At 35.9% G+C, this 20,350-nt stretch overlaps 1 protein-coding gene and 1 long non-coding RNA gene across 3 annotated transcripts in view; one reads left to right on the top strand and one right to left on the bottom strand.

The window, feature by feature from the left end:
• The window catches only part of LOC135217062 (uncharacterized), a 144,214-nt gene that overhangs the window by 106,682 nt on the left and 17,182 nt on the right, over positions 1-20,350 (top strand). The gene's annotated exons all lie outside the window — the stretch shown is intronic.
• LOC135217063 (uncharacterized) overlaps positions 1-20,350 on the bottom strand; it is an 89,369-nt gene that overhangs the window by 68,545 nt on the left and 474 nt on the right. The gene's annotated exons all lie outside the window — the stretch shown is intronic.

Below are 20,350 nucleotides of genomic sequence, written 5' to 3'. Positions count from 1 at the left end.
TACATATTATATATATATATATATATATATATATATATATATATATATATATATATATATATATATATATATTCAATGATACATACAAGCATGTTAATATACATAAATATATCTCTCTCTCTATACGCACGACACACACACACATATATCTATATATATATATATATATATATATCTATATATATATATGTATATATATATTTATATATATAATATATCTATATATTAATATATATATATATATATATATATATAGATATATATATAATTATTATATAATTATATATATATATATATATATATAATTATATATATATAATATAATATATATATTAATAATATATATAATAGGTTTACTATATACTTATATTACGGTTTACAAAATCTGAAAATTCACGTCGCCAGACTGAGTGACAAATTTCCAGGCTCAATCCATCTTTCCATTTCAGCGTTTTCATTGACTGCTATTAAGTTTCTCAACCTTCAAACACTAATCGACAGTTCACAGAATCAAGCAAGACTTAATGAAAGTAAATATCAAGAAAATGTAGATTTGATCACGTTTGCACCTACGACTGGTTTAACACGACGGGCCGTGAAGAATGTATTGGTTCTCTCTAAATAAAAAGACATACGTCTTCCTTTGTTTCAGTGGATCAAATTACCCGATGAAGTTTAAAGAATCCTTGACACTTAATGTGTTTTTAATCTTCTAGCCAAGCGATTAAAACGCTTAATATAATAAACATTAAATAGTATATAAAGTCACTTATATGAATTAGAGTTCCTTTATCGAGTTGACAGAAATGAGACTGAATGGTCTTCTTGAGGCAAAGAAATGAACGAAGCAACATAACTTGCATCCGTCGCTTCGTTCAAACTGCGGCATCAACCCAAGTCAGGCAAAATTGAAGTTTCCGTCTACCATCAATTTCTTTACCTTCCCGAAACAATGTATGGAAATACTTCTTACCAACTTCAGCCTCGATGATATTTGCTGCAGCACGGTACTCAACCTATCAACAATTATCGTCATATATATGTTATGCCCTAATTGTTCTTTCTAGACTCAGTCTAGAAGAAGCTCTTCTTTTGGCGGATGTCCTGACTGGCGTCCCACTGACCCGTAGAGAATTTTCGGCAAATTTACAATGAGTAAGGAACACAACGTCGATTTGCAGCTACGCCAAAGACCTTTTATATTTAGGCAATTCAACGCTTGTGTTATCTTCTTCCTCTGTTATCACGGAAGAAGTCCTTTCAGACAATACATAGGTCTTACCGATCATCGCCCCCATCAGTGATAATGATGATAATGATAATAATCAGAAATGAAATAAAAATCCAAAAATGTTGATACTCCAAACATTAAAAATATAGCTACCTTACACACGGGGTCACGAGGTACTCGGGATGTTTAACATGCAGTAACAACAATTTTAATGAAATCATTTTTATCATTTTAGAGAATGGCTGCGAATCTAGTCCAAAAGGACATTTATAATATATAAGGAGAGAGAGAGAGAGAGAGAGAGAGAGAGAGAGAGAGAGAGGAATAATGCAATGTGATGGTGCAACATCTCGGACACTTGGCAACGTCGAGAAATAAGCCAAGAGGCAACCGACTCCTTCCCGGGAGAAAGTCACATTTCATGAAGAGCCACAACTACAGTAGCATCGCTAGGCTTAACCGCCGAGTTAACAAACGAGGGAACCGATCGCACTGCCCTCTTCAGATCCAATTTCCATGACAAACGAGCGTAAAAGTAGGTTAGGCCAACGCTCGGGGTAGTATTGAGTTCACTGGGGAGAACGACTCGAATTCTAAAAGATCCTCATTACAGAGACTCGCTTTTACCACAAGACAGCACTAGAAAGGTCCAATCTATCGATGCGATGGACGGGACAGTAGATCGATCGGCCTATGCATCCCTGCACTGCTTGGCGAGAAGAGTCGCCAATGGAAAGGGACTGGAAGCGGGTGAAGTCACCAATCCCTCCCCCCCGGCGCAAGCCATGATATGAGACGGAGGAAATAAAAAAATCAAATTTCACAAGACAACATAACATCTATGAATCCACCTGTAACCAGTTGTTTTGGACACAAAATGAAGATGATTCGCAAATATCTCAAATTGAAACTTACATATGTCGAACAACCAAGAACACCGCCCCACATCCCCCCAAAAAGAAGAAAATACAAATATATATATATATTATAATATATATATATATTATATATATATTATATTATATATATATATATATATTTATTTATATTATATATAATAATATTAACTTATATTATATTTTACTATATATATATCTATATATATATATATATATTGATATATAGATATCTATATTGATATATATTTTATATATATATATATATATATATATATATTTAATATATATATATATATCTATATATATATATATATATATATATATATATATCTAATATTATGTATGTACATATATTTACTGTTCAAAGATACAATGGCTTTTGCGCTATTATGTTCAGCCCAGCGCTTTCCATACTAAAACGCATTCCTATCAATGTGAAGGAAAAATATATTTTTTGACAAATTAACCGCTGAAGAGGTAAACAACATCGTCAACGTCTAAAATGACCTAACGAAGTACCAGTATCAAATGAAGCCCATGTAAGCATCAAAATTAAGGTTGCGACAATAAACCTACATTTCATGATCATCTTCGCTGCTGCAGCCTGTGACTCTTTAAATTTGAGACAACCGAGTCTGAAGGAACGGTGAAATGAGGGTACGTATTTGTCCCGAAAACAGTTCAACAAAAATTTATTTATGATGCATTCACGCATTCTAATTTTCAAATATACGTCCACAGAAACTCTCTCACACGCCAGTATTCAATCCCAGACAGAGAGGGAAAGCAACCGTCTGTAAACACCTTCCAATGGAAATTATGAAATGAACCGTTCAAGAGAGAAACTGCTTAAAATAGGAGCGACCCCAGCTATGGACTGAGCTGAGAAGAAGGTGACAACACAGCAAGTAGATAAACACTTTGGTCTTGCACATTTGCTGAGCTCTCTTATTTGCCCGACTCTGGCAGTCTCGTTTTCCAAAGCAAATTAGAGCTAAAGCTTTCAGCTTTTGCACACACTGATTAAGAGCAAGTACTTTTTACTGGAACTAGATCTGGTCATTTTCCTTCGGCTAGTATCCAGATCCAAAAACTGCAAAGAGGCTGACTTCCTATACTTCAACCAACAACTCAGGAGATTCTTCTGGCCCATCTCTACACACACCCATTTTCTAATATTTCCACGGGAAAAAATATATATTCACTTTGACGCCTTTATTGCCTCCGTTTTACTTTTCACCACTCAGTTCCTTCGCTGCATAACCATTTAATCATTCAAGTAAATTTCTATTTTATATATAAATATATATATATATATATATATATAATATTATATATATTATATATAGTTATATTATATATATATATATATTATATATTATATTATATACTTTATTTATATAGATATATATACACACACACACACATATATATATATAATATATATATATATATATATATATATATATATATATATATATATATATAATATATATATATATATATATATATATATATATATATATATATATATGAAGTATGGAGACAGGAGCAATCACTCAGGGATAGACATATTGGAGTAGGGAGACGCGTTCTGTCTTTCATCCATTTATTAGCGCCGACGTTTCGTATCAGCTTGTACATTTTCCAGGCTGAACGATTACACATCAATTGCGTATAAGTAAAAGATACACACAATGTTTACCAACACCAAAATTAAAAACCTTTTAATAAATTAAGAATAAAAAACAGAATAAAAACAGAAACACAGAATAACAGTGAAAGGGCTAGGAGCGAATACAGAGAAACAAATTAGTTAAAAAATAATAATAATAATAATAATAGAAAAATATATAATAATAATAATAATAATAATAATAATAATAATAATAATAATAATAGAACGAACAAGACGCCTACCCACAGCGGTAGCGGAAGGAGAACTGACACGAAAAATTGTTATGGAAGGGAGTGTAAACAAAACAACAGGTAATTAGGCAATAAACAGTTGGGTGGAAGACGATTGGTGGTTAAGAGAGGGTACAGTTAGCTTGATTATTATTGATTCAAGGGTGGTTAGTTCGTCTATATGTCGGGTTCTTCCTACAATATTAAAATGACTGGCATCTATGTGTGTTTTGCAACTTTTACTGTGATTTCTTATGTTAGATTGTTCTGGATTTGATAGTCGACAACCCGTTCTATGGCTAATTCCTTGATGAGAGGAAATTCGGACTTTTAGCAGCCTCCTGGTGCAACCGATGTAAGTGCCGAGATCACATCTGGGACAATTATACTTATAAACGACACCAGAGGCAAACAGGGTGCTGATCTTATCCTTGACTTGGAAGAGTGAGCCGATAGTTCGGGGGTTTATGGGAATTAGTTTCAAATTAAGGGCGGGCAAATGCTCATTGAATAGGGTGATGCATTTTTTCCAAATAAATTTATTATTAATGGAGAAAGGGAAATCTAGCAAACATACGAGCTTGGGGACACTATGGACTATTGGAGGTGGATTGAATTTCTAGATTAAGTAGCCTATTAAGGGATCTATGAAAAATTGCTGGAGGGAAATAATTATCCTTAAAGTAATCAGCAAGGAAAGTCACTTCAGTATGAAAGGTAGACCAGCTTGATGTCAGATTAATGGCTTCTAGGAGGAGAGTTGATACGGAATTCATTTTAAAGTTAAAGTTAAAAAACATGAACTATAAAATTGGTCCCCAGGCAAGTAAAGGTGCTCTTTCTATAAATACCAGTATGAAAGCCAGACTCGTCCTTGGATATCCTCACATCAAGGAACGGAAGTGAATTCTGTGTTTCTGTTTCAACCGTAAATCTAATGTTATGGTGTTGGTTGTTTAAATACTCAAGAAAGGTATCAGCATGGTAATTACATCTGAACAAGGCGAAAGTGTCATCTATGTAGCGTCTATAAAAGAGTGGGCGGAAATTAGGTGGGCATACATCTAGAGCTCGCTCCTCCAGGGAGCACATAAATATGTTAGCAAAAGTAGGACCCAGAGGGCTTCCCATGGCCATCCCCTCAGTCTGCTTAAAAACCGTATTATTAAAAACAAAGGGCGTATCCAGCACGGCTAATTCTAAAAACAACTTGAATTGAGTTCTATTAAAATTGTTGAACAAGCAATCGTCAGTGGGAAATAGCCTGTCTAAAATGATGTTGATAGTCTCAACAACGGGAACATTTGTAAACAGAGATTCCACGTCAAAGAAAAGGGGGGCTCGCCATGTACAGATCTGAGTCCTGCGTAATAATGTCATCTTTAAAGGAGGCCGAGTTTATTAATGTGTATTTATTGTGAGTCAGTGTTGGAGTAAAGGGACTAGAAAATTTGGCGAGTTTATAGCTAGCAGTGTTAATGGAAGAAAGGATAGGTCTCAAAGGAATTCCTTCTTTGTGTATCTTTGGCAGTCCGTACATAAGTCCATATGTAGATCCTGTTACAAAAAGGTCCTGATACGTATTTTCATCTATTGCTTTGGTTTGTTTTAGGGTTCTAAGAAATCTGTTGATTTTATCTTCGGTTTAGTAATATTGTCAAAGGTCTGGGTCACCAACTTTGGTAAATTTTGAAGAGTCGTTTAAAATGTCATTCATTTTTGTATGTAGTCATGTCTGTCAAGGATAACTGTACTTTACCTTATTGTCTGGACGAGTAATTATTACATTTTCATCTTTGGCTAGGTTTTTCAAAATGTCATAATCATTCTTGGTAAAAAAAGGAGCCCATCTAGTTTTAAGATTATTAAAAGAGCTGTGGGCGAGGGCTGAGAATTGTGATCTTAAAAACTCTATATTTTGCAAAAAAAAGGGAAGTTTAATTATTCTCTGAAAAAGTATCTCGAGAGGTAAAAAGAATTGCTGATAATTTGGGCGATAGTTGGGGAGGCAAACGTCTAACCCTAACAGGACAGTAGGAATTCCTCTCTCTTCGAAAGTATTCGTTTGGAAAAATTGAACACAGAATTAATCTTATTATTAAGTAAAGGAACGGTAATACCTAAATTTCGAAGTTTTGTGAAATGTCTATCTTCAACGGTCCGAACAAAGGAGGAAATAGCCTTATTAAATAAATGGTTAAAAATGATAGAGTCCAATAATGTCAACGAATTGAGTACACCAGTCCTGAATCTCGTCATTTGGTCATGTGCGCGATGAAGTTCCTTGGTCTTTGAACGTATTTCCAGCTCAAGAAGGTTCCTAGTAGCATCAGTGTAAAACTCAGAGCTGTACAGGGAGGCTTTGTAAACTTTGAACTTTATAAACTTAGGCACTATATTATTGAATTGACAATATCTCAAAAAGTTGAGGTCGAGGTTGATTTTGTTGTATTTCTTGGTGTGTTTCTCCAAGGAACGGCAGTTGGCTAAAAGCTGTGGATCGTATCTCGTTCGTATTAGCGAGTGGAAATCCTCCACTCCTCGGGAACGAAGGCGGAGGAGAAACAGGGCGGCAAAGAGGAAGCTTGCGAAAGTCATGGTGCTAGCGAATCGTAGTCCAGAAGGTCAATCCAACATAGAAGTATGGAGACAGGAGCAATCACTCAGGGATAGACATATTGGAGTAGGGAGACGCGTTCTGTCTTTCATCCATTTATTAGCGCCGACGTTTCGTATCAGCTTGATACATTTTCCAGGCTGAAACGATTACACATCAATTGCGTATAAGTAAAAAGATACACACAATGTTTACCAACACCAAAATTAAAAACCTTTTAATAAATTAAGAATAAAAACAGAATAAAAACAGAAACACAGAATAACAGTGAAAGGGCTAGGAGCGAATACAGAGAAACAAATTAGCTAAAAAATAATAATAATAATAATAGAAAAATATATAATAATAATAATAATAATAATAATAATAATAATAATAATAATAATAGAACGAACAAGACGCCTACCCACAGCGGTAGCGGAAGGAGAACTGACACGAAAAATTGTTATGGAAGGGAGTGTAAACAAAACAAACAGGTAATTAGGCAATAAACAGTTGGGTGGAAGACGATTGGTGGTTAAGAGAAGGTACAGTTAGCTTGATTATTATTGATTCAAGGGTGGTTAGTTCGTCTATATGTCGGGTTCTTCCTACAATATTAAAATGACTGGCATCTATGTTTGTGTTTTTGCAACTTTTACTGTGATTTCTTATGTTAGATTGTTCTGGATTTGATAGTCGACAACCCGTTCTATGGCTAATTCCTTGATGAGAGGAAATTCGGACTTTTAGCAGCCTCCTGGTGCAACCGATGTAAGTGCCGAGATCACATCTGGGACAATTATACTTATAAACGACACCGGAGGCAAACAGGGGCTGATCTTATCCTTGACTTGGAAGAGTAGCCGATAGTTCGGGGGTTTATGGGAATTAGTTTCAAATTAAGGGCAGGCAATTGCTCATTGAATAGGGTGATGCATTTTTTCCTAAATTTATTATTATGGAGAAAGGGAAATCTAGCAAACATACGGAGCTTGGGGACACTATGGACTATTGGAGGTGGATTGAATTTCAGATTAAGTAGCCTATTAAGGGATCTATGAAAAATTGCTGGAGGGAAATAATTATCCTTAAAGTAATCAGCAAGGAAAGTCACTTCAGTATGAAAGGTAGACCAGCTTGATGTCAGATTAATGGCTTCTAGGGAAGGAGAGTTAGATACGGGAATTCATTTTAAAGTTAAAAAAACATGAACTATAAAAATTGGTCCCCAGGCCAGTAAAGGTGCTCTTTCTATAAATACCAGTATGAAAGCCAGACTCGTCCTTGGATATCCTCACATCAAGGAACGGAAGTGAATTCTGTGTTTTCTGTTTCAACCGTAAATCTAATGTTATGGTGTTGGTTGTTTAAATACTCAAGAAAGGTATCAGCATGGTAATTACATCTGAACAAGGCGAAAGTGTCATCTATGTAGCGTCTAAATAAAAAGAGTGGGGCGGAAATTGAGTGGGCATACATCTAGAGCTCGCTCCTCCAGGGAGCACATATATGTTAGCAAAAAAGTAGGACCCAGAGGGCTTCCCATGGCCATCCCCACCCCTCAGTCTGCTTAAAAACCGTATTATTAAAAACAAAGGGCGTATCCAGCACGGCTAATTCTAAAAACAACTTGAATTGAGTTCTATTAAAATTGTTGAACAAGCAACAGGATCTACATATGGACTTATGTACGGACTGCCAAAGATACACAAAGAAGGAATTCCTTTGAGACCTATCCTTTTTCTTACCATTAACACTGCTAGCTATAAACTCGCCAAATTCTAGTCCTTTACTCCAACCACTGACTCACAATAAATACACATTAATAAACTCGGCCTCCTTTAAAGATGACATTATTACGCAGGACTCAGATCTGTACATGGCGAGCTTTGACGTGGAATCTCTGTTTACAAATGTTCCCGTTGTTGAGACTATCAACATCATTTTATTAACGACAGGCGTATTTCCCACTGACGATTGCTTGTTCAACAATTTTTAATAGAACTCAATTCAAGTTGTTTTTAGAATTAGCCGTGCTGGATACGCCCTTTGTTTTTTAATAATACGGTTTTTAAGCAGACTGAGGGATGGCCATGGAAGCCCCCTGGGTCCTACTTTTGCTAACATATTTAGTGCTCCCTGGAGGAGCGAGCTCTAGATGTATGCCCACCTAATTTCCGCCCACTCTTTTATAGACGCTACATAGATGACACTTTCGCCTTGTTCAGATGTAATTACCATGCTGATACCTTTCTTGAGTATTTAAACAACCAACACCATAACATTAGATTTACGTTTAAAACAGAAACAGACAGAATTCACTTCCGTTCCTTGATGTGAGGATATCCAAGGACGAGTCTGGCTTTCATACTGTATTTATAGAAAGAGCACCTTTACTGGCCTGGGGACAATTTTTATAGTTCATGTTTTTTAACTTTAAAATGAATTCCGTATCAACTCTCCTCCATAGAGCCATTAATCTGACATCAAGCTGGTCTACCTTTCATACTGAAGTGACTTTCCTTGCTGATTACTTTAAGGATAATTATTTCCCTCCAGCAATTTTTCATGATCCCTTAATAGGCTACTTAATCTGAAATTCAATCCACCTCCCAATAGTCCATAGTGTCCCAAGCTCCGTATGTTTGCTAGATTTCCCTTTCTCCATAATAAATAAATTTAGGAAAAAATGCATCACCCTATTCAATGAGCAATTGCCTGCCCTTAATTTGAAACTAATTCCCATAAACCCCCGAACTATCGGCTCACTCTTCCAAGTCAGGATAAGATCAGCCCCCTGTTTGCCTCCGGTGTCGTTTATAAGTATAATTGTCCAGATGTGATCTCGGCACTTACATCGGTTGCACCAGGAGGCTGCTAAAAGTCCGAATTTCCTCTCATCAAGGAATTAGCCATAGAACGGGTTGTCGACTATCAAATCCAGAACAATCTAACATAAGAAATCACAGTAAAAGTTGCAAAACACACATAGATGCCAGTCATTTTAATATTGTAGGAAGAACCCGACATATAGACGAACTAACCACCCTTGAATCAATAATAATCAAGCTAACTGTACCTTCTCTTAACCACCAATCGTCTTCCACCCAACTGTTATTGCCTAATTACCTGTTGTTTTGTTTACACTCCCTTCCATAACAATTTTTCGTGTCAGTTCTCCTTCCGCTACCGCTGTGGGTAGGCGTCTTGTTCGTTCTATTATTATTATTATTATTATTATATTATTATATTATTATTATTTTTCATATTATTATTATTATTATTATTTTTTAGCTAATTTGTTTCTCTGTATTCGCTCCTAGCCCTTTCACTGTTATTCTGTGTTTCTGTTTTATTCTGTTTTATTCTTAATTTATTAAAGGTTTTTAATTTTGGTGTTGGTAAACATTGTGTGTCTTTTTCTTTTTTTACTTATACGCAATTGATGTGTAATCGTTTCAGCCTGGAAAATGTATCAAGCTGATACGAAACGTCGTCGGCGCTAATAAATGGATGAAAGACAGAACGCGTCTCCCTACTCCAATATGTCTATCCCTGAGTGATTGCTCCTGTCTCCATACTTCTATGTTGGATTGACCTTCTGGACTACGATTCGCTAGCACCATGACTTTCGCAAGCTTCCTCTTTGCCGCCCTGTTTCTCCTCCGCCTTCGTTCCCGAGGAGTGGAGGATTTCCACTCGCTAATACGAACGAGATACGATCCACAGCTTTTAGCCAACTGCCGTTCCTTGGAGAAACACACCAAGAAATACAACAAAATCAACCTCGACCTCAACTTTTGAGATATTGTCAATTCAATAATATAGTGCCTAAGTTTATAAAGTTCAAAGTTTACTCAAAAGGCCTCCCTGTACAGCTCTGAGTTTTACACTGATGCTACTAGGAACCTTCTTGAGCTGGAAATACGTTCAAAGACCAAGGAACTTCATCGCGCACATGACCAAATGACGAGATTCAGGACTGGTGTACTCAATTCGTTGGACATATTGGACCTCTATCATTTTTAACCATTTATTTTTAATAAGGCTATTTCCTCCTTTGTTCGGACCGTTGAAGATAGACATTTCACAAAACTTCGAAATTTAGGTATTACCGTTCCTTTACTTAATAATAAGATTATTCTGTGTTCAATTTTTCCAAACGAATACTTTCGAAGAGAGAGGAATTCCTACTGTCCTTAGGGTTAGACTTTTGCCTCCCCAACTATCGCCCAAATTATCAGCAATTCTTTTTACCTCTCGAGATACTTTTTCAGAGAATAATTAAAACTTCCTTTTGCAAAAATATAGAGTTTTTAAGATCACAATTCTCAGCCCTCGCCCACAGCTCTTTTAATAATCTTAAAACTAGATGGGCTCCTTTTTTTTTACCAAGAATGATTATGACATTTTGAAAAACCTAGCCAAAGATAAAAATGTAATAATTACTCGTCCAGACAAAGGTAAAGGTACAGTTATCCTTGACAGACATGACTACATACAAATAATGAATGACATTTTAAACGACTCTTCAAAATTTACCAAAGTTGGTGACCCAGACCTTTACAATATTACTAAACCGAAGATAAAATCAACAGATTTCTTAGAAACCCTAAAACAAACCAAAGCAATAGATGAAAATACGTATCAGGCCACCTTTTTGTAACAGGATCTACATATGGACTTATGTACGGACTGCCAAAGATACACAAAGAATGAATTCCTTTGAGACCTATCCTTTCTTCCATTAACACTGCTAGCTATAAACTCGCCAAATTTCTAGTCCCTTACTCCAACCACTGACTCACAATAAATACACATTAATAAACTCGGCCTCCTTTAAAGATGACATTATTACGCAGGACTCAGATCTGTACATGGCGAGCTTTGACGTGGAACTCTGTTTACAAATGTTCCCGTTGTTGAGACTATCAACATCATTTTAGACAGGCTATTTCCCACTGACGATTGCTTGTTCAACAATTTTAATAGAACTCAAATTCAAGTTGTTTTTAGAATTACCCGTGCTGGATACGCCCTTTGTTTTTAATAATACGGTTTTTAAGCAGACTGAGGGGATGGCCATGGGAAGCCCTCTGGGTCCTATTTTTGCTAACATTTATGTGCTCCCTGAAGGAGCGAGCTCTAAATGTATGCCCACCTAATTTCCGCCCACTCTTTTATAGACGCTGCTTAGATGACACTTTCGCCTTGTTCAGATGTAATTACCATGCTGATACCTTTCTTGAGTATTTAAACAACCAACACCATAAACATTAGATTTACGGTTGAAACCAGAAACACAGAATTCACTTCCGTTCCTTGAGTGAGGATATTCCAAGGACGAGTCTGCTTTCATACTGGTATTGATAGAAAGAGCACCTTTACTGGCCTGGGACCAATTTTTATAGTTCATGTTTTTTAACTTTAAAATGAATTCCGTATCAACTCTCCTCCATAGAGCCATTATCTGGACATCAAGCTGGTCTACCTTTCATACTGAAGTGACTTTCCTTGCTGATTCACTTTAAGGATAATTATTTCCCTCCAGCAATTTTTCATAGATCCCTTAATAGGCTACTAATCTGAAATTCAATCCACCTCCAATAGTCCATAGTGTCCCCAAGCTCCGTATGTTGCTAGATTTCCCTTTCTGTTCCTCCATAATAATAAATTTAGGAAAAAATGCATCAACCTATTCAATGAGCAATTGCCTGCCCTTAATTTGAAACTAATTCCCATAAACCCCCAAACTATCGGCTCACTCTTCCATGTCAAGGATAAGGTCAGCCCCCTTTTTGCCTCCGGTGTCGTTTATAAGTATAATTGTCCCAGATGTGATCTCGGCACTTACATCGGTTGCACCAGGAGGCTGCTAAAAGTCCGAATTTCCTCTCATCAAGGAATTAGCCATAGAACGGGTTGTCGAACTATCAAATCCAGAACAAATCTAACATAAGAAATCACAGTAAAAGTTGCAAAACACACATAGATGCCAGTCATTTTAATATTGTAGGAAGAACCCGACATATAGACAACTAACCACCTTGATCAATAATAATCAAGCTAACTGTACCTTCTCTTAACCACCAGTCGTCTTCCACCCAACTGTTTATTGCCTAATTACCTGTTGTTTTGTTTACACTCCCTTCCATAACAATTCTTCGTGTCAGTTCTGACCCTACCGCTGTGGGTAGGTGTCTTGTTTGTTCTATTATTATTATTATTATTATTATTATTATTATTATTATTATTATTATATCTATTATTATTATTATTATTATTTTTTAGTTTTTTTAGCTAATTTGTTTCTCTGTATTCGCTCCTAGCCCTTTCACTGTTATTCTGTGTTTCTGTTTTTTATTCTGTTTTTATTCTTAATTTATTAAAAGGTTTTTAATTTTGGTTTTGTGTTGGTAAACATTGTGTGTATCTTTTTACTTATCGCAATTGATGTGTAATCGTTTTCAGCCTGGAAAATGTATCAAGCTGATACGAAACGTCGGCGCTAATAAATGGATGAAAGACAGAACGCGTCTCCCTACTCCAAATGTATAGTATATATAATAATATATATATATATATGATATATATATATATATATTATCATACATAGATATATAAATTATATATATATATATATATATATATATATATATATATATATATATCTATATATATACATATATACTACTATACTATATACTATATATGGATATGATAATACTATATACTATATATATATAGTATACTATATACTATATATATATATATATTATATATATATATATCCTATATATATATTATATTATATATAATATACATATATATACATTAGGGATGCACCGATACCAAATATTTGGCCGATACCGATACTTGTTCCCTCCATAGCGCTGTTATTTAGGAAAATATATAGTTACTAAAATCATTCTCTTTCTCTGGTTATTGTATATTAATGTTAAAGGTTCAAAAGCTGAAATGTCATATGAAGGGTTATATAAAAAAAATTTGAAATGCATAAGTTATATTGAAAAATAACATCAAGTATAACTATTAAGTATTTAATCTCTTTGTTAGCTGGATACAGTTTGGCTTATATTATATCTACCTTTAGAAGACTTAACAAATTAGGTATGTAGTGCTTACTCGTATTCACTAATATATACTTTTGTTCTGAGTTTTAATTTATATATTGCCTAGAAACAGTTAACAGACTAATAAATTGGTTCTATTAAGTAATCCAAAGAAAAATATGATACCAGTACATAAATAAAAATAGGATTAAGAAAGGACCAGAGTTTGTTTCTCAAGTATAGATCAACAAAACATTCAACGCAAAAAAAAGCACAAATCCCTTTGCAAGTTGCAACTCATACTGGACTTGGACCATCTGAACTTAGAGGTGTCAATGCTGGAAATCACCCGTTATCTCCAAGCAGGAAATCACTCATTATCTCCATGCCAGAAATCACCCGTTTTCTCCATGCGGGAAATCGGAAATCACCCGTTACCGCCAAGCGGGAAATGTGCCATCATCACCATGTGGGGAAATCAACCATTATCTCTATACGGGAAATCACTCATTATAAAATCACCCGTTATCACCCCGTTATCTCCATGCAGGAAATCAGAAATAATCCATTACTGCCATGTGAGGAAATCACCAGTTATCTCCATGCGGGAAATCCATTTGGGCATTATGTAATTCACCAACACAGGTTACGCCAGGCCAGTTAGGCTATAATTAGGAAGAAAAACACTGTAAAATATAAAGTGACAGCATTAACATAATCCAGGAATTTTGAAAGATGTGTAGAATGTTTGAACATTGAGAGATTTCCAGTGTGAGCTGGAGGACATCACTACTTTGTTTCAAATCGCCTTTGAAGTTTTGCGCTCCCAAGAATATTGCGACAAGGCCATGGTCAAAATCTGGGTAACGGCCCCGGGGCCCGGCTAACCCATCGCTTAATCAAGTTTGCACGTGTCTCCTATAATTCCAGATAATCCTGGTACAGAACATGCCCTCACTTGAAAGCAAATCTTTGGTGCCAGGCTCAGGCCATTGAGTCCAGAGGCATGTTACAGTAGCCAGGTTACCGTAATTCAAAACGATCAAAAGTAATATATGGCATGCACTGTAAAAAGAGAGAAAAGATTAATCCACACCCCAAAACATCTTAAAATTTATAAAGTTAGGTTTTAAGGTATATTTTCAGCCAATATTTTTTTATGGTTTTATTCTACTTAATCGATTAGCTTGCAATATACTCGTTGATTGGAACCCCTTAACTATTACTTGGAATACAACAACTTGGATAAGGAATTAAATGATTTATAACAAATTCTTATCCAATTATTTAACATTTTTCTGTTAGTAAACATTCCGCTCGAGGTTGGTTGGTTTGTTTTGTATATGATCATTCCGAACATAACAAGTGAGAAGTGCCAAGGATATTCACACACTGGGTTACATGTACTTTATTTAGTTAGTTATCATGGCTGTGCTTGAAGCAACATGCAATGATCGCCAAAAAAGTGTAATTAATAAATACCTTTGCAAAAGGACTTTCTTGGATGGAACCCATCCTTCACTCAGGGAAACTGGATTATCATAATTATCAGTCACTACATCATAGCAAAGTCTCTTACCTGTCATAGAACATCACATGGAAATGGTGTAGCTTCTGCTGCGAACTGACTTTTGACTGAGCTCACCAGCAGCAACCATTTGCGGATCGGATACAGGTAAACGTAGAAATAAATGGGACTGTCCTGGAAGAGGGGCGGGGCCATGGCAAGAATAAAAGCCTGGATGATTGGTAGGATGGGATGATTTCAAAATTCGAAATTCATCATTCCACTGTACATCATAGTGCATCATAGGAGTGCAAGAACTTTCATGGCACTGATAAAAAAGATCTTAATTCCATGTCTTTAATACTGTAGCATGTGACAAATGGTCCGTGTAAACCTCAACAGATTAATTTGGGCAAAACTTCCATCCAAGGGCATTCCTGCGCTCAAGTATTTTTTAAAAACTAGCCCATTAAAATGGTACCAGCTAAAAAAAAAAAAAAAAAAAAAAAAAAAAAAAAAAAAAAAAAAAAAAAAAAAAAACCTAACTCTATGCTAGGCATGTCTTACTAATGCGAAGAACCTTGGCATGGGGTACATCAACTTTCTACCTTTCTTTTGATCAGTTTGTAAATGGTTTCGATTTTGGTCAAATTACGTTTAGAATAAAAAAAAAGAAGTGAGTTATATTATACTTTAGTGGTCTGATTCGATCACCGAATCTCTAATCTCAGCAAAGCTTTCATTCAGAGCAGTCACAGCACCATCTTTTGATGAGCTGGTAAGCTAAGTTAAACTTAAAAGAACCTAGAAAACAGACTTGAGGGTAATGTGCTGCTGTGTATTAGATTAACTACCCATGCAAAACAAACGGAAGATGGTGCAGTATATTACCACATATGTAGGCTTGCACCTAACAATGAACACATTATACACAGTATATTACTTTTGAAGCTAAAATTCTGTAGTAAATGTGATTCTACAATACATGGAAAATTGGAAATCCAGAGGGAACCAAATGTTATTTTACTTATGTGTTTATTTCCATATTTAGTTCCAATACCTAGGATGTCTTGCAAACCCGGTTCCTAACACTTCTCCAGCCCACTGTGACAGGGTGAAGAGATAAGGAATAGAGATAGAGGAAGAGATTGGACAGTCACATGACTGTTGTGTGCAAGTAGGGCACAATTGCTTGTTTATTTGAATGGCATTTTTACATTGCATGGAACCAGTGGTTATTCAGCACCAACTGCTTTAAATGACATCCGAACCACGTAGAGAGTGAACTTCTATCACCAGAAATGCACATCTCTTACACCCAATGGAATAACCAAGACTTGAACTCTCGGCCACGGAGGTAGCACGCCAACACTATACCGACCACACCACTGAGGCACTTGTTATTGCTTGTGTTGATTCCCAGAAATGGCAGATCCTCGACTGCACAGACCAGCAGCAACAGAGCCAGCTCTGGCAACCAGTGCTGGGCCATCTACTGTGTTACATACAGAAACAGGATCACAAAAGAACAGGGGACGTATCTTCATTCACGAAATGTCATGAGATATTGGAAAAGGATGGATTTAAGTAGGGCACCAGTCAATATTTACAAGCCTGAAGAAGCAGGCGCTTCTTTTTATTTGAGTATTCAAAACTGAAACAAAAATATGATACAGTCGACCCAAAATATTCCCAGAATCCAGATTAGAGGACTCGCGTATTCGCGGATTTCTCTATGGACCTCATGTACCCATTATTCGTGGAAAACTCTAGTATTTTTCTATGAGAAATATCCACAAATTACAGAATTTTCATACCACTTCCGTGATTAAATGCACTTTTTGTGATAAAACTATATAAAATACCTGGTATAAGTATTTTTCAGTGGGTTTTCTTGAGTTTGAACTAACAAATTGGGCAGTTTTAAGCATTTTTATAGGGGTTCTAACTATTTGCGGATTCTAGCTATTCACAAGGGGATCTGGTACGCATCCCCCGCTAATACTAGGGATACACTGTATCATATAACAGAGCACAATAAATGTTAATATTGTAATAATGAATGTTGTGATAAGTTTTTAATTGCAGCCTATCTGACATTAAATTCATAAAGCCTACAAAATTGCCATATAGGGTTACCCTCAGTCCATATAACTATGGTGTAGCATGACAATTTTCCCTACCACTAGTTCTACAATGTGCATTATCATGAGGCCTAACCCTAGGTCTGCTGCAGTTTTAAGTTCTAGTATCATAGGCCTAACCTTAGGCCTGCTGCAGCTTTGTGTTAAGTGTTATAATGTTATTTACCATATCATCAATAACTCCTCCAACCTCCTAGTATGCAGAGGACTAAGCTGTCAGAAGATGCCTGTCCCATTGAATTAGATCTGCCAGAACACTTACAAGGTAGTAATATTCTTCAATTTTACCATTATTGTTTTTACCCTAAAGGATACTTCAAATTCATACTACATTATAGCTTTAAAAGTAAACTTTACCAACTAGCTAGTCTACCAGAGTTCACCATCAAATAACCATGGGTAGCCTACCATTGACTCTTAGCTTATTAAGGTACCCTAACTTTGCATAACGTTCATGCAGCTGATTTATCTATTTGTCCCTCTGCACAGACTATGAAATACATCACCAGTCTTGGCTAGCTATGTTAATTATATAGGCTAGCCTAACTCAGACTATATGATGTAAATAAGTATGTTGAATTACAGGTCAGCATGACTGACATGTTTCATAGCTCTATACGTATATAAACCTCCTGGTAATAATTTTACTTGAAGCTGTACAAACAGCATCTATATCATGGTTCATATGCTTTGATCTGGTTCTGTACAGTATATACAGAGTATTCTCCCTTAAATCACAACTGTATGAATATGTATTAATGCAGATTGTAATTACATGTACACCGTAAATAAATAAATAATGTCATAGGTTCAAGTATGACTTAAAAATGTCTGCAGGTTAGTGTAGGAGGCCTGTTAATAATATGAGACATATATGATTCAGAACCAATTTTTGTCAATTTTGTGCGATAGATTTCCTGACAAGAACCAAGAGTGAGAACATTACGTTACTTGGGTTAGAAACTGCAAAAGCGATAAAGAACCAAACAATGGATCACGCTTTGCAGCAAGTATTTTCTGCTGCAGTACATTTTCAAACCCCCAGCAATGCATGAGCTTAAGTTTCTGCAACAGACTTTAAAGTCCAGATTATGTTAAGAGGCAACAATTGGCTATCAAAGCAGATTTAATCTAATGAGAAGTAACCATATGGGGCAAGCTGGCATATACATCAGTACTGGCAATGGCAAGATTTATAAAGCCCTGCAAACTACAATATTAATTGTGTTCCTATAGTATCTGGTAAAGTAAATTTTAAAATCATATAAAATGATTGTACAGCCTATTGAATATTGGCTGTTAGGTACCAAGCGTATTAAACCTAGGCTATCAATAATATCATTATGCCTAATGCTGAAGCTTATGAGGGATGACAGTATTAGAAATGACAATTATTTTAGCAATACTGTTGTAATATTTTACTATCTATCAGTTTGACCTATGAATAAAGAACAACAATAATCAGTTCTGCCTCTGAAGAAAAAAAACTGTAAATTTATGGTGGCAAGAAAGGCCCATAACATAAGCAAATTGGTCAAATTTATTGCTCATGTGTATAAAAACTACAGCAGATACAATTAATATTTATGTTTCTACATAAAGTTATGCAGATATAGCGACTTACAACATTATGAATCTATGATCATGCTGTGTTGGCAGCCATTTTTCTCAGCAGACTTTAAAGATTCGTAAACGATCTTTGGTAAATGCAGCAAAGATCGTTTACGAATCTTTAAAGTCTGCTGAGAAAAATGGCTGCCAACACAGCATGATCATAGATTCATAATGTTGTAAGTCGCTATATCTGCATAACTTTATGGCTTAACTATAAAAAAAATATACCAGCAAAATCAAATATTTTTATTTCTGCATACAGTACATACTGTATTTAGTAGATGGTGCATAAATCACTGAGTTCAGGGACAGCTGAGTAAACACAATTTAATTTAAAGAGTACTGGGTTTCACACTAGACCGAGTGTCATCATCGTTTATCTATATAATAATCAACACACAGTGATGGTACAGGGGGTGCACGTCACAAACTGGTTTGGCTATCATAGGCTGTCCAATCTCTCTCTCTCCCTCCCTCTCTCTCTCTCTATTCTAAGTATATGGACTGTCCAATCTCTCCCTTTATAACTATGAGACCAAGGCGGTTAATCTAACCAATAGCGGGGCACCAGGTATTTCCTTGGTGGTAGGCTTTTTCTACAGTACTATTGTGGTTGCTAGTTGAATGTCGTTTTTCGGCGGCCGACGGTAATCAACCTGTATTTCACCTCGAACTCTATCCTACGGTAAGGGGGACCCGTTAGGAATGCAGGGTTTTGGGTAGGGTAGAAATACAAGCGAAAATAGACGGCAAATAAACCGGCACGTACCCTAAGTGAGGTTAAGTTAGGGAACCCTCGTTTCCCCTGTTTATGTATCCTTCATCGATAACCCTGTTTCCCACAGCAGCTCCCTTCTAATGGAATACCGAAATATGGGGTTCCACTTTTTTTACGTGATCTACTGATACTCTACTTCATTTCTGCCGCAAATAATGAGTCTTCATTAAGGATCTCCCCATGTTCTGGAAATTAGCACCTCCCAATTGGGTGGTTTCCCTTGGAAATAACGAAAATCACTCATCACTCTCACATACAACCCAAACCCATTGTAAAATCTATTAATTGTTCTAAGTATTACTGGTCACATAATGGGAAGAGAGGTGTATAAATGCAGTAAGGATTACCCAGACCTTATCATATCAAAATTAGCTTTTTTTCAGCCAATTGTAGGCTACCAAGACCTGCATTAACGGAACGCTGCAGAAAAGATGGCCTCACTACTAGGCCATACAGAATCAGTTTTTGATTGCTGGAAATGCATCCATAATGTAACGGAGGGCTTCTCTGTGTCTGCAGATTTATTCATTTTAAATCTATCTATATTTGAAAAACGGCCATTATCTGTCCGGTAGGTATAGGCTAGCCACCGCTGTA

The sequence above is a fragment of the Macrobrachium nipponense genome, chromosome 19 (genome assembly GCF_015104395.2).
Source record: "Macrobrachium nipponense isolate FS-2020 chromosome 19, ASM1510439v2, whole genome shotgun sequence".
Classification (NCBI taxonomy): Eukaryota; Metazoa; Arthropoda; class Malacostraca; order Decapoda; family Palaemonidae; genus Macrobrachium; species Macrobrachium nipponense.
Note: the sequence above shows the minus strand (reverse complement) of the source record. Positions and strands in the feature narration are given on the sequence as shown.